Source organism: Lynx rufus, unplaced genomic scaffold (genome assembly GCF_022079265.1).
Source record: "Lynx rufus isolate CCGP_SWC_20201006 ecotype Redwood Valley unplaced genomic scaffold, mLynRuf1.p SCAF_12, whole genome shotgun sequence".
Lineage (NCBI taxonomy): Eukaryota > Metazoa > Chordata > Mammalia > Carnivora > Felidae > Lynx > Lynx rufus.
Genome location: NW_025814826.1, coordinates 55,968,755 through 55,982,201, shown reverse-complemented (window position 1 = coordinate 55,982,201; position 13,447 = coordinate 55,968,755). Strand labels below are relative to the sequence as shown.

At 43.5% G+C, this 13,447-nt stretch overlaps 1 long non-coding RNA gene across 1 annotated transcript; it reads right to left on the bottom strand.

Annotated features, from left to right (window-relative positions):
- Positions 1–11,213: 11,213 nt before the first annotated feature.
- LOC124507810 (uncharacterized) lies at positions 11,214–12,714 on the bottom strand. Its single transcript, XR_006961134.1, has 2 exons — positions 12,651–12,714; positions 11,214–11,840 (listed from the first exon to the last, which is right to left on the bottom strand). It is a non-coding gene; the product is annotated as an uncharacterized LOC124507810 (long non-coding RNA).
- Positions 12,715–13,447: the final 733 nt, after the last annotated feature.

Genomic DNA, 13,447 nt, shown 5'->3' with positions numbered 1-13,447 from the left:
GCTCTGGGGCCATTCCCAAAGGAATTCTTGGTTCCTTGAGTTCCTACCTAATTCCCTTCCCGCCAGCCATGCAGTTATTCAACGTGCCAATTGTCTGTTCCCAAGTGGCCTCTTTGTTCTCTTTGGTAAACATCAGTATGATCTAACCATTCCCTAAATGGTCCACCTATATCCTTGAATATAATCCTTTTTTTTCCCTTTGCAGAAACTGTTCAGAGCTTGGCCAGTTATCTAGCCAAAAGTGCTTGTTTGGCACCTAATACAGGACAATCTTTGATTTAGCAATTGGGACTAGACAGAGATAGGACACTTGGTCCTGTATGGTTCATCAATGGAGAGAGATAAGAAGTGAGGTCGTTGTGGTCTGTTCCTGGGTTATAAATCTGAGCCGAAAGTTACCTAAGACATTGGTCAATCTCCATTTCACAGATATTAAAACTGAGTCCTAAATTTTTTGAAAGCAGTTTCCAGTTTTTTATACCAATTATTTTTATCCCAACAGGTTTTAAATTTCTTAAAGATTGTGTATCCATTTTTAAAATACTACATTAAGCAATTTTAATGTTTCACAGTCTTGTTAATTGAAGATGCCAATTAGAGCTTCTAATTAGCATGAGGTTGTGTTGCTACACTAAATTGATTTCATTTCAGCAAAATTAGAAAACTTTGACATTTTGCTGATCCTATGCACTAATCAGAAAGCTAAACATAGTTTTTTCCATTGTAATCTCCACTGTGTGTGTGTGTGTGTGTGTGTGTGTGTGTGTGTGTGTGCCTGGGGATTCAAGAAGTACAGTTTAAGAAAACTTGATAGGGTGGGAGAATAAGAATGCCAATGTGAAGACCAGAGCCCTGAATTTTGTAGTGTACTCGTATCTTTTCATACATTATTCATTCAACAACCATTCCCTGAGCCCAGCTCTGCATTGGCCATTCTTATATATAGTGTGACACAAAATGCTGCAGAAGCCTTCAAGAAGAAAGCTGGGACATATGGTCTTGTGAGCAGAAAACCATTCAAAGGGGTTGGACCAAGTGGAGGCAAAATGAGCAGAGAGCGGAGGGATGGGGGAGGTAGGGAGGGATCGAATTTTTAAAGAATTTACATAGCATCCCAAGGAATTTGAACTGTATTTCATAAGCAGTAAGTGGCCAAGGAAGGCTCTGAATGAGGAAAATGACATGGTCAGTTCATATTTTCTAGAAGCAGCAATGTGGAATGTATTAGCATGGGAGAAGAGATCAGAGTAAGGAGACCAAATCAGAGTCTATCATGGTAATCTAAGCAAGAATGTATGAGAGCAAAAAACAGTGGGAAGGGAGAAGTAAAAGGGAATTGATATGAAAAATACTCAGTGTATTAGGTTGCACTAGAGAAGCAGGGAGGAGGAGTCATAAATTGTTGTATATGTCCTATCAGTCAATTTAGCAGTCTCTTTCAGCCTCCTTTTTGAGCTCAGCATGTTCCACGGGACCCTCTCCAAATTGATGTCAGCTTGTTAGACCAGAAGTAGACACCCGACTCCAAATGGGTCAAAATTTCTTTTTTGGAAATCTTACAGTAAGTCATTGGAGCCTCCATTCACTGGAAAGTCTTGGAGATTAAGGTGGGCATCATAGAGACTCGAGGGCTAAAGGCCATATTGGGCTATGAACAAGCGGTTGAATGTAGTATCTTGGGTGGAGAATGCAGATGATTCATAAAGGAAGAGGGAAATAATGAAGGACCATGTCATCCCAGAGATGAGGCAGGAAGGAAGGATAGGGGAAAAGGACATGGGGACAGAGGCAGAGACCTGCATAGTGCCTCATAGTGTCTGAATCATAAGAAAACAAATGGGAAATCATTCCTCCTCAGCAACAAGAAGACTTAGCCATCCCACCTGAAGAACATGTTGAATGGAGTGTGTACTCCACTCTAGAGCTGTTCCAGGACACAGAAGAAGAGAACCTGGGAAAGACCTTAGAAAGCATTGTGACCCTGCTACCATAAGACCAAACATGACATAAAGAAGCTGTGGCACATAAGTGCTTTAGAAATGTGACAAATCAAAGTATTTGCCTATTTTTAAAGAAAGAGAGCCTTTCACAGGAACAATTGGGTAACCACAGCCATTATATTTACATATTCATTTAGCAGTAGTAAATTGTAATGCCACATTTGGGGGATTCGGGGTTTTCTAAAGAATGTCTGTGGTGGGAGAGTCACAACAAGTCTCACTGAAGAAAAATAGAAATGATATGTGCTGGCCATTGTTCCAAGTGGACACAGAATCACAGGAATTGGCAAGACATTTCCCACCCTGGAGAAGCCTGCATCCCAGAGGACATGACCGTATAATGCTAAGTATTTTGGTGGAATGTTGAACAAGAAGCCCTAAGACTCAAAGTAGGGTCACTTGCATGAGCCAAGGAGAGATGGAGAAGTATTTTCCAAGGAGGAGGCAATTGAGTTTTACAGGAGAAGCAAATGTCAATTGGACAACCAAACTGGAAGAGTACATAGTGATGGAGTTACCACACATTTCCTCTCAGTGGTATTTCATACATATAGGCACTGATCTAAAACAAAACCCAAGCCTTGTGGAAGCAGGGTCTATTTTCTTTTAATTAACTCCCTCTTTGGGTCCAACCCCACTTCACATATCTGGTGGTACACTTTCATACGTTGGTAAACCCCATGTGAGCTTTGAAGTACAACAGATCTGCCCGTAAGATCTGCCCACTAATGGGAAATTCTGACATTTCCTAAGTGTAACTTTGAGCGAGCTGCTTAATAGCCTTGTGCCTCAATGTTCTAAAACAGGGGCCACTACCTACTTTCACGGACGGCATCAAGAAGCGTACCATATAAAGTACGTAGAGTGCGCAATGCATTTCTGGTAATACAGAAAATACTTGAAACAAGTTAATTAAGAACAAGCTTATGCTTCAAATCCCATTATTCCACAAAATCACCTCAAAAATGTAAATACGTTGACAAATGTGATTCATTCATTTACTCCCTCTTTCTGAAAATATTACAGGAAGCTGAGAAAGGAATAATTTTACCTGTTACATCTATTCAAACAAAAACACCTACCGCTCACACCTCACTAAAGCTCCCTCCCGGTGTTTATCCACCATACCTACAATTTTAAATGGCTTAAATTCTAGCATACATTTAATTATATCTCCTGCTTCTTTGGGGCTAACATTATTTACAGAAACTTTCTCTTTTGCTACATTTTCCCTTTTAATTATCGTTCAAAATTCTTTAGCACTGACATATCATAGTTTATTCAACTTGCTCTCTATTGCTAGATTTTTGAATTATTTGCAATCTTACGATGTTAACAATAATATTGTATTGCCTTCACTTATTCCATAAAGATTTATTGAGTGCGTACTACGTACGAAACACTACCCTCACTGTGGATTCAGGAAATTTGTTCTGGGAGAAATTCCACTTGCAAGGAATCTTCAGTCTAGTAGAGTACAGCTAGATCAGCAGGTAGATAAACACATGCAATCAGAGGAATTACATGGTAGCTACAAGAGGTGCTAAGTTACTCTTCTAGAACAAGTGACTCTATTTAGCTAAAATTCAGGATTAGTTCAAGCAAAACACAGGGAAACTAAATTGGAATCGTTAGGACAGATCACACAAGGTCCTGAACTCGGAATTAGAGATCCCAGAATACTTTCTGTGATTGATGGGTCACCGTGCACTGGGGCATCATGGAATAATGGTTAGAAGAGCACAGATCCAACAATAAGATGTTGGTGAAATAAACCATGATATGTACAAATAATGGAATACCGTGAAACCATTAAATAAGTGGTAGAAGAATAAGTAATGGTTTGAAAATGATTTATAATGTTACTATACAGGGGCGCCTGGGTGGCTCAGTCGGTTCAGTGTCCGACTTCAGCTCAGGTCATGATCTCACAAACTGTGAGTTCAAGCCCTGCGTCAGGCTCTGTGCTGACAGCTCAGAGCCTGGAGCCTGCTTCAGATTCTGTGTCTCCCTCTCTCTCTGCTCCTCCCCTGCTCAAACTCTCTGTCTCTCTCTCCCTCTCTCTCTGAAAAATATATAAATGTTAAAAAAAATTAAAAAAATGTTACTATACAGAAAAGTAAGATTATAAAGCAATACATCCAGTATGATCCCAATTTTGTATCAGAAACAAAATGTAGGAAAAAAGTGGGAAATATTTGCTTAGATTTCTTTGTGGTTATTTCAGAGTCTAGGAATTATGAGTGATTTCATTTTCTTCTTTGTGCTTTGCTTTCATTTTTGTTTTTTTGTTTTTCATTTTTAAATTAAGCACTCAATATATCCCTAATAATTCAGCATCTGGATTGTTTCCAATTTCTATACTGGAAGTAATGGTTTAATGTTCATCCTTGTACATAAATATATGTATAGATCTCGGTTAATTCATGTAAGTGGAATTTGGGAGTCAAGAGGTATGCTCACAGGATTATATATTACTTTGGTATTAACATTTTTAACTTAAAAAAAAAAAAGCCACGATCGAAGCAGGCTATGTTTGAACGTGAATGCCACCATCCCTAGAATATAATCTCGAGCAAATTCTATTAGTTTCCTGTGCCTCGCTCTACTCTTTTAAAAAATTTTTTAACGTTTATTCATTTTTTGAGAGACAGAGAGGGACAGAGCATGAGTGGGGGAGGAGAAGAGAGAGAGGGAGACACAGAATCCAAAGCAGGCTCCAGGCTCTGAGCTGACAGCACAGAGCCTGACGCGGGGCTCGAACTCACAAACCGTGAGATCATGACCTAAGCCAAAGTGGACGCTCAACGGACTGAGCCACCCAGGCGCCCCATCGTTCCACTATTTTAAATGAGGATGTTAATTGTTCTTCCTCATAGGGTTGTTGTAAACATTGGATGCATTAACTCCCGTAAGGCTTACAATGGCGTCCAGCACATAGTGAGTGCTCAATACATTTTAAAAATCATGAATTTGTACCATTGATAATACAACGAAGGTTTTTTTTATTTTGTTTTCCCTGATGCATTTTTTTGTCATTTAATGTGTTCTATTACGACAGTATCTCGCTTAAGTAATTAATCCTTTACTGAACCAATCCCCCAATTAATCTTTTATTTTCACAATTTCTTCCTATTACACCTTTAAAAAACACTCTTTAAGGATAATACTCAGGTCGTGAGATCTGAACCTTTTGTTTTTATTGCTCTTGATATGAAAGCGTATTTGTAAATATTCTCTAAAGTACCCAACCCCTGGTCACAATATATTTTGGCATGGAAGTGAGTTAGTAGTTCTACAGTGTCAAAATCAATTTTGAAGGAACACGGGATCCCTAAAGGATTTCAAGCTTCCCTTTTCAAGGGAATATTACAGCCGGAACGAGCGTTCCTTCCCAACACTTCCCTCTGGGGCCTCACGGAGCTACCAGATGAAAGCAGGCCACACAAGTCTTTTTCACAAAGTGGAAGGCACTCCCATCAGAAGTAATTACTTATCACCCAAGGAAGTATCCCTTAAATTTTTTGGTTTTGTAGAACATAATCCTATCACGTGAAATACTCTGTTAAACAAAGCCTTACTTGCAAGATGAGACTCCTTCAGCATTCAGAAGCACTCCGTATGCTCTCAAAAGAGAGGAGTCCTTCTCAGAATTCTTTGCACTTCCCCCTACGTATCTGGAACTGATAGAAGAATCCCAGTGACTCACCGCAAGGAGCTGAGGACTGGAAGTCGGGGTAGCTAGATTTTAGACTTACTGCACTGCTAATTACCTGGATGACCTTGCACTCGTAGTTACAATGCAACTTCTCCCAACAACTTTCCATCCGTAGAAATGAGGCATAGAATCAGCTGATGTCCAAGGTTCGGTTTGGTCCAACACACCTTTCCTTTTTTTGTGGTTTCTTTCTAGACTTGGCTCAGCATCAGGAATGCAGAAATCAGTCATTAAATATTACAATGGAACTCCCCTCAGCACTTAGAGGGAGAGGGCGAAATTCATGTGCTAATATCTTCTTCCTTAACACACAACCCGTGTTTATGAGGTACCTACCAGGTGCTGGTACTTTTACATGGTGGAAACACATTAGGAGCAAAATAGAAACAGTCTCTGTCCTTTGAAGTTTACAGCACATCAGATAGTGACACAAGGGATGATAATTAAGTTTGAGAGGTACAGCGACCTCAGGGGTAACCAGCTTTGAGAGGCTATGGTTCTAAAGCTGGACCAACAGTAGAGGAGACGCTGAGGTATCGGTTTCTTTAAACAACCTTCCCCAGCCGTTCCCAACACCCTTAGCTCAGGCTAAGGACACGTGCCTCCTTGGGGCTCTTACAGCAAGCACCCGGTGTTTACTGCCATCTGACCCATCAATACGTTGCATTGAAAATATCTGCACATGGGCGCCTGGGTGGCGCAGTCGGTTAAGCGTCCGACTTCAGCCAGGTCACGATCTCGCGGTCCGCGAGTTCAAGCCCCACGTCAGGCTCCGGGCTGATGGCTCAGAGCCTGGAGCCTGTTTCCGATTCTGTGTCTCCCTCTCTCTCTGCCCCTCCCCCGTTCATGCTCTGTCTCTCTCTGTCCCAAAAATAAATAAAAAAAAAAAAGAAAATATCTGCACATATGTGTCTGCCCCACTAGACGGTACCATCCTCAAGAAGGAGGACCATTTCTATTTCATTTTGTGCCTCCACCTATGACCTCTACTTTAGCACACAGCACAGATCTTGACACCTAGTTAGCCCAGAAAAAACGTTTGTTGAATAGACACAAGGCATAATCCGCTCCCAGTTTGAGAAGAGCAATGACTGATGGTGGAACTCAAGATATAATCAGAGTTCAATCAGCTCAAGAGTCAAGGTCCAACTCAGGCCAACCAAGTACTGTTATACTTAGAGGATACCCAAATACAGGCAATTCTTTGATTATCTCCATTCTCATGTAGAGTGTTCTTTTATGGCCATATATCTTTAATTTCCCCCCTTTGAAAAGCTCCCTTAGAGCACAGAAGCCTAAAGAGATGATGTTGGCCAAGCCCTTTGACCTCTCTGCAAGAAGGTGAACACACACACACGCATACACACACATGCAGAAGATCCTGACATTCCTCGGGCTTTTTCTTTTCCATATTGAGATCTTATCAACAGGCGGTCCCTCTCATTTCAGGATACGTGTCTCTAATAAACTCAGTAGAAGGACAAAATAAACCAACGCACTCAGACACAACTCCGAGGCACCGGCAGCCTCTTGCTGTTGTCTAAAAGCAGACGAGCAGCATTGCAACCGACTTCTGCGGCACCTCTGTCGGGCAACCTTTTTCCAACTTGAATCAGAGGGGAAGCCAGCTTCATGTCTGGGGGTCTGCAGGTTCGTTACCGGCTAACACCTCTGCTTCCTCCATCACCTGGCCCTGGTCTGTCTCTCCTCCTTTCATTTCTTTAGTTCCTCCTTGCTCTCGATAAGCTATGTCTCTGTTCTCCCCGAAAGCCCGGCTTTCTTCCACCTCCTTGCCTTTGCACCGAATGAACTCTGGCACCAATACTCCCCCACTTCCCAAACCATCTGCATGCCTTCAAGTCTCTCCCATTTTCAAGGTCCAACTCACAGAGCAAATGCTCCAAAATGTCTTTTCTCAATGCTTCAGCTTAATATAGCTTCTCCCTCCTCTGAGCTTTATATGGAACCCTCTATTTATACATATTCTTCTTATAACTTCCTGCCTGTTCTGGGAGTTCACGGACTGGCCTTATCTTCCCTGCTGGCTGCAAGTTCCCCGAAGGATGATTCATTGCCATGTTCCCAGCACCCAGCACGTGAAAGACGCTCAACACACTGGAGACTACGGCATGGATCAGTAGGGCCCCATCTTGGATTTCTCGTTCTTCACAGTAATAGGTGAATCTGGTGTTTGCAAGGAAACGCGATAGGCTTAGTTGCTAAAGAATGTCCCAAATTGTGTCCTTTGTTCTCTGTGGTCCGCCCCCACGTAGGCTGATTCTTGAGTGGAAAACATTCGATTCCAAGGGAACAGTGTGAGCAAAGGCACAGGGATGTGAACAGACATTGACTCTTCCGTAAACTGTCGTGTGACTTGAATGCAGAGTCTTTATTGGGAGAAGAGATACCACTGGAAAGATAGAGAAAGTTTCATGGTAGACACACTCGCACGTCCCACGAAGGGGCTGGAACTTTATCCAGTGACAACTGAAGGGAGTCACCACAAGATGTTACTCATGTGTGGGGTTTTTTACATTTTTTTAAAGTTTATTTATTCTGAGAGAGAGGGAGCGAGCATGAGCAGGAGAGGGGCAGAGAGAGAGGGCAAGAGACAGAATCCCAAGCAGGCTCCGCACTATCAGCACACAGCCCAAAGCGAGACTTGAATTGACGAACCATGAGATCATGACCTGAGCCAAAATTGGACGCTTAACCCACTGAGCCACCCAGGTGCCCCTGCACGTGTGTTCCCGAAAGACGACCCTGGATATCATGTGAATAAGAGCCTAGAAAGGGACAAGGTGACAAGCTAAGAGAAAGTTCATTGTGATTCACTGATGGTACAGTTTCTTCTGACTTACCCTGGGGTAGAACAGGAGAAAAGGCAAATCTGTACAGGATGCAAACACCTTTTCTGCAATTAAAAAAAATCTGCAAAACACAAATGAGCTAACTGTACACGGAAGCCTTCAAAAACCAAAGCGACACACACGTGTAAGCTACGCGTCCCCTCAGGCTGAGGGAAGAATGCAGCTTCCAATTAAGTCCTGTTTCGAGGCACATCATATTTATTCATTTTATTCGCACAGTGATTTACATCTATTTTTATATGAAACATCCATTGTTCCCCAGACCATGGGGAGGAGAAGAGTGCTCCAGAAGCTTGCAGAGTTGAGGGAGAGGAGCAAATCACAGATGGATAAATTCTAAAGTGTATTTTAAAGTAAAAGTCCAGGGGCGCGTGGGTGGCTCAGTCAGTTAAACGCCCGACTTCGCTCAGGTCATGATCTCACAGTCTGTGAGTTCGAGCCCCGCGTCAAGCTTTGTGCTGACAGTTTGGAGCCTGGAGCCTGCTTCGGATTCTGTGTGTGTGTGTGTGTGTGTGTGTGTGTGTGTGTGTCTCTCTCTCTCTCTCTCTGCCCCTCCCCTCCTCTTAAAAATAATTAAACATTAAAAAATATTAATAATAAAAGCCCAAAGAATTTTTATTCCTTTTCGGCTCAAGTCTTCATGCTAATGTGTCTTTTGGGTAAATTTTCATGCATTTCTGTCCTGGGATTTGTGGCCAAACCCAAGGTAAATGACTAGTGTTTACTGAAGAAGTTATTCTCCTTCATCTTGGTTCCCTTTTTTCTTCTGTTTTGGATAATCTACTTTCCTGTGGCTGCCATTTTGAGAGTTCTAAAAATAATATGTAAAGAGAGCTGATCAGTGAAGAGAAATCTGAGGTGAAGAAGGAACTCAGAATCAGTACCTTGAATTATTGCAGTTCTTTCTTCTTGACTGAGAAAACTGAAGAATGTTTGACTGATGAAGATCCATATGGCAGAAACTCTTGTCCAAAATTTAGTATGAATTCTCTAGACTCCGTTTTCCCACCTAATAAGTGGGTTGACAATAATACCATCTAAGCTTTGGAGCGCATTACTCTATATTCTCTATCTCAGGGTTCAGCAACCACAGTTTGTGGACTAAATCCCTCAAGCCACTTGCTTTTGTATAGCCAGAGGGCTAGGGAAGAGTTTATACATTTTAAAATAATTTGGGGAAATCAAAACAATAACGGTGTTTTGCGACACATAAAAAGGTTATGAAATCAAATTTCAGGATCCATAAATAAAATCTCCTTAACATACAGCATTCATTCACCTATTATAATACTTTCCAGGGATGCCTGGGTGGCCCAGTCGGTTAAGCATCCGACTTCAGCTCAGGTCATGATCTCACACTCCGTGAGTCCGAGCCCCGCGTCGGGATCTGTGCTGACAGCTCAGAGCCTGGAGCCTGCTTCCGATTCTGTGTCTCCCCCTCTCTCTGCCCCTCCCCTGCTCATTCTCTGTCTCTCTCTGTCTCAAAAATAAATAAAAACATTAAAAAAAATTTATAATACCTTCCACCATAGGGATATCAGGCTGCCATAACAACATACCGTAGACCAGGTGGCTCAAACAAAAATATATATATATATTTCTTACAATTCTGGAGCCCAGAAGTTCAAGATCAAGGTGCTGCCAGATCCACTGTCTAGTGAGAACCCTCTTCCTGTCTCACAGACAGCTGTCTATTCATTGTGTCCCCAAAAGGTAAAGAGCAGAGATAGATCTAGTCTCTCTCTCTTCCTTTAGGGACACTAATCCCATTGTAGGGGCTCCACCCGCACGACCTCCTCTAAACTTAATTGCCTTCCAATGACCTCAATTCCAAATGCCATCACATGGTGGTGGGGGTGGGCAGGGTCTCAACACATGAGTTTTGGAGAGACACAAATCTGCCCACAGAGTGCAGTAGCTGCAACGGAGACCATATGGCCGACAAACCCTCACATAGTTGCTATCTGGTCCTTTACAGGAAAACTCTGCTGACCTCTGCTCTACGTTTTTAACAGCCCTATGAGTGTTCCCCCCTGTTTTGCCATTTTACAGGTGAGGAGACTGGAGCACCAAGAATGACTTGTTCTAGTTGACTGTCACACAGCTAGGAAGTGGGTTCAGGATCTGCACTGCCCAGACAGTCAGACTCCAGAAGGTTCACGCTCATACTCTATATAACACTGTCTTCCTAATATTCTGGGCTTCCCCTCGAAACCCCCTGAATGAATTTCAAGTTGAAGCCCCATTGCCTCTAAGAAGAACTTCTCCTCTACCCCAGCCTCTATTTCTCTGTTTTCCTTACCAGATTTCCATGTCACTTACCGTCAGTTCCATTCTTGGCTCACAGTCACGTGCGTGCCTGTGTCCCTCTCCCAACAAATGAGAAGACTGCCGAGAACAGGCAGGTGCCTTCGCCCTTACACCCTGGCCCTCAGCGCAGTGCCTGACTTGTAACGAGCTCTGAAAATGCGGGCTGATTGAAAAAATGTGACTTGGTAAACAAGGGTGATTTCTGTACCCTCTACTGAGGTCAACTCACTTACAACAGGGATTAAAACCTTCATCCTCCTATGTGAAAATGATGCCAGGGACCAGTGGTTCATTATTAGAGATTCCCTGCATTGGTTGAAAATGAAAATAAAGACATTATTTATTGACAAATAAGCAATTGACAAAGGTGTGTGAACCAGCCCATAGATGGGGACTCACTGCTTTGGGGTTATTTGGACGTGCCATTTTCAGGTGTTCACTCTCACTTCGTCCTTCCAGTTGCTAGCTGGGTCATTCCACTTATCTCTCCAAGAGCCTTTATTGACATACCAGTAGCTACAGAATCAAATCCAGTTTCCTTGGCTGGACATTCAGAGTCCTCATGGGTTTGATCCCAACTAACTTTCTGTGACGGTTACTCTAAATTCTTGTTCAGATGCATTGTTTATATCTGTTTTGAGCCATTCTTTAGCTGTCGTTTCTTCCCGGAATTTCTTTTGAGGAGAATTCTTCCGTGTCATCATTTTGGCTAGTTTTCTGTCCCTTATGTGTTTTAAAAGCTTGTTATGTGTCCTGTACCTGCGAGCACTACTATATTAAAGAGGGGTCACGCACTGCCTAGGGCTCGGCCCCTCAGGAGGTGGTTTTCGGAGTGTGTTCCGTGCTCTCTGCTGTTGTGACTCTGGTTCCTTTATCTCCGTGCTTGTAGTGATGTTTTGGACCCTCCACCAGGTGCGCTTTGATATGTTCATCAAAGGAGCCCTGGAAAAAAAATTAAAAAGAAAAAAAAGAATGAAAAAAAAATGGGGGTGGTGGTGGTGGGCAAGAGGCCTTATCCCATACAAAGAGAGAAATGACAGGGACGGGGAAAAAGAAAAGAAAAGAAAACTGACCAGACATTGAAACTATATATCTTAATACAGAGAGAGAGAGAAAGAGAGAGAAAGGGAGAGAGGAAAATAAAGAAGGAGATATAGAACAGGTGTAAAGAGAATAGATTAAATATGTTTGCTTAAACAAACCAACAAAACAACGCCCCGCAACCAGAATAACCAGACTAGAGAAGGGAAGGGGGGAAAAAGGTATATATATGTACATATATGTATAATAGGAATTGTCCAAGAATTAAATTAGAAAATGCAAACCCGCTGGGTGTGTCTGATTGGTCAGTGTCGATCTCAGGTAGATGCATAGTTCCCAGGCGCGGGGAGGGGGTCCCCCTCCACCGTGCCCCCGCTGTTGTTCCCTGAAGCCCCACCTTGCTGGTGATGGGGAGAAAAATGTCAAGACCCCAGTCTCTCCTCCCAGGACCATGTGTCCCAAACCACTCTGTTCAGGCTGTCCTCACAGTGCCGCAGGCTCCAGAGGCCAGGGTTTTTCCCCCCCCCCCCTCCTTAGTCTCCTGCACTCTTCCTGGGGCTCCTCATCTGGGATTCAGACCCAGATGTCTTAAAGGGTCCCGCTCCCCGCATCCCACCCAGTTCCTGGGAAGTGCCGTTCCACCCCACAGATAAATGGCCTTCTGGCTGGCGGGCGCAGGCAGGGTCTTTTGTCCTTTGAACGGATATATACCTTCTTCCCACAGCACTCCAGGGAGGGGATCGCTTTCTCCCACTGCGGACTGCACCTCTGAGCTAGGTACTGAGCCCGGGGCTGGCTCCCCTCCTCCGCAGGTGCACACACAGGGCAGCTGGGGCCCCAGTCGGGAGAAAGCCTGCAGTTAGAGATTGGCTCTTTCTCCGTTTTGTTTTTTTCCTGACCCCCCAGTCTGTGGTTTTTCACTTGTCCAAATACAGTCCTACACTTGCACAACCTCTCTTTCTCTTCCCTCTGTCTGCAGAAGGGAATCCCTCCCCTTCCTACGGGTGGTGCCTATGCCCGTTTTCTCTCTCCCAGTTCCCAATCACGCACCTATTGGCCCACCAAGTTGTCCCCATGGGCTCCTGAAGACGTCTCTGTCACTCTGAAGTCCGGACTCTTGGAATTCCAAGTCCTCTGGCCTCAATGCTACTGTGTTTGAGGGACGAGGGAACTTGGGGTCCCCCTACTTCTCTGCCATGTTGGATTCCCCTCTCAACTAACTTTCGAGCTACGTCTTTCCGTCTGTTTCCCCACATCCCAGTCTGCTCAACATTTTCCAAAACACTATTCCTATTCATCCTATAATGATGCTGTCTTGCACCCCAGGTGTCCATCCATCAATACCTTCAAACACCTAATGCCATGTTGAAATGCCACCTCTTTGAGGACGTGGAGTATACCTCAGTCATCTCCACTTGTCTCACAGTGATTAGCCCAGTAGCTGCACACACAGTAAGTACTCAACACTGGCCTGTTTGCTGCTATGTTCCAATCCTTTATCCATCTAC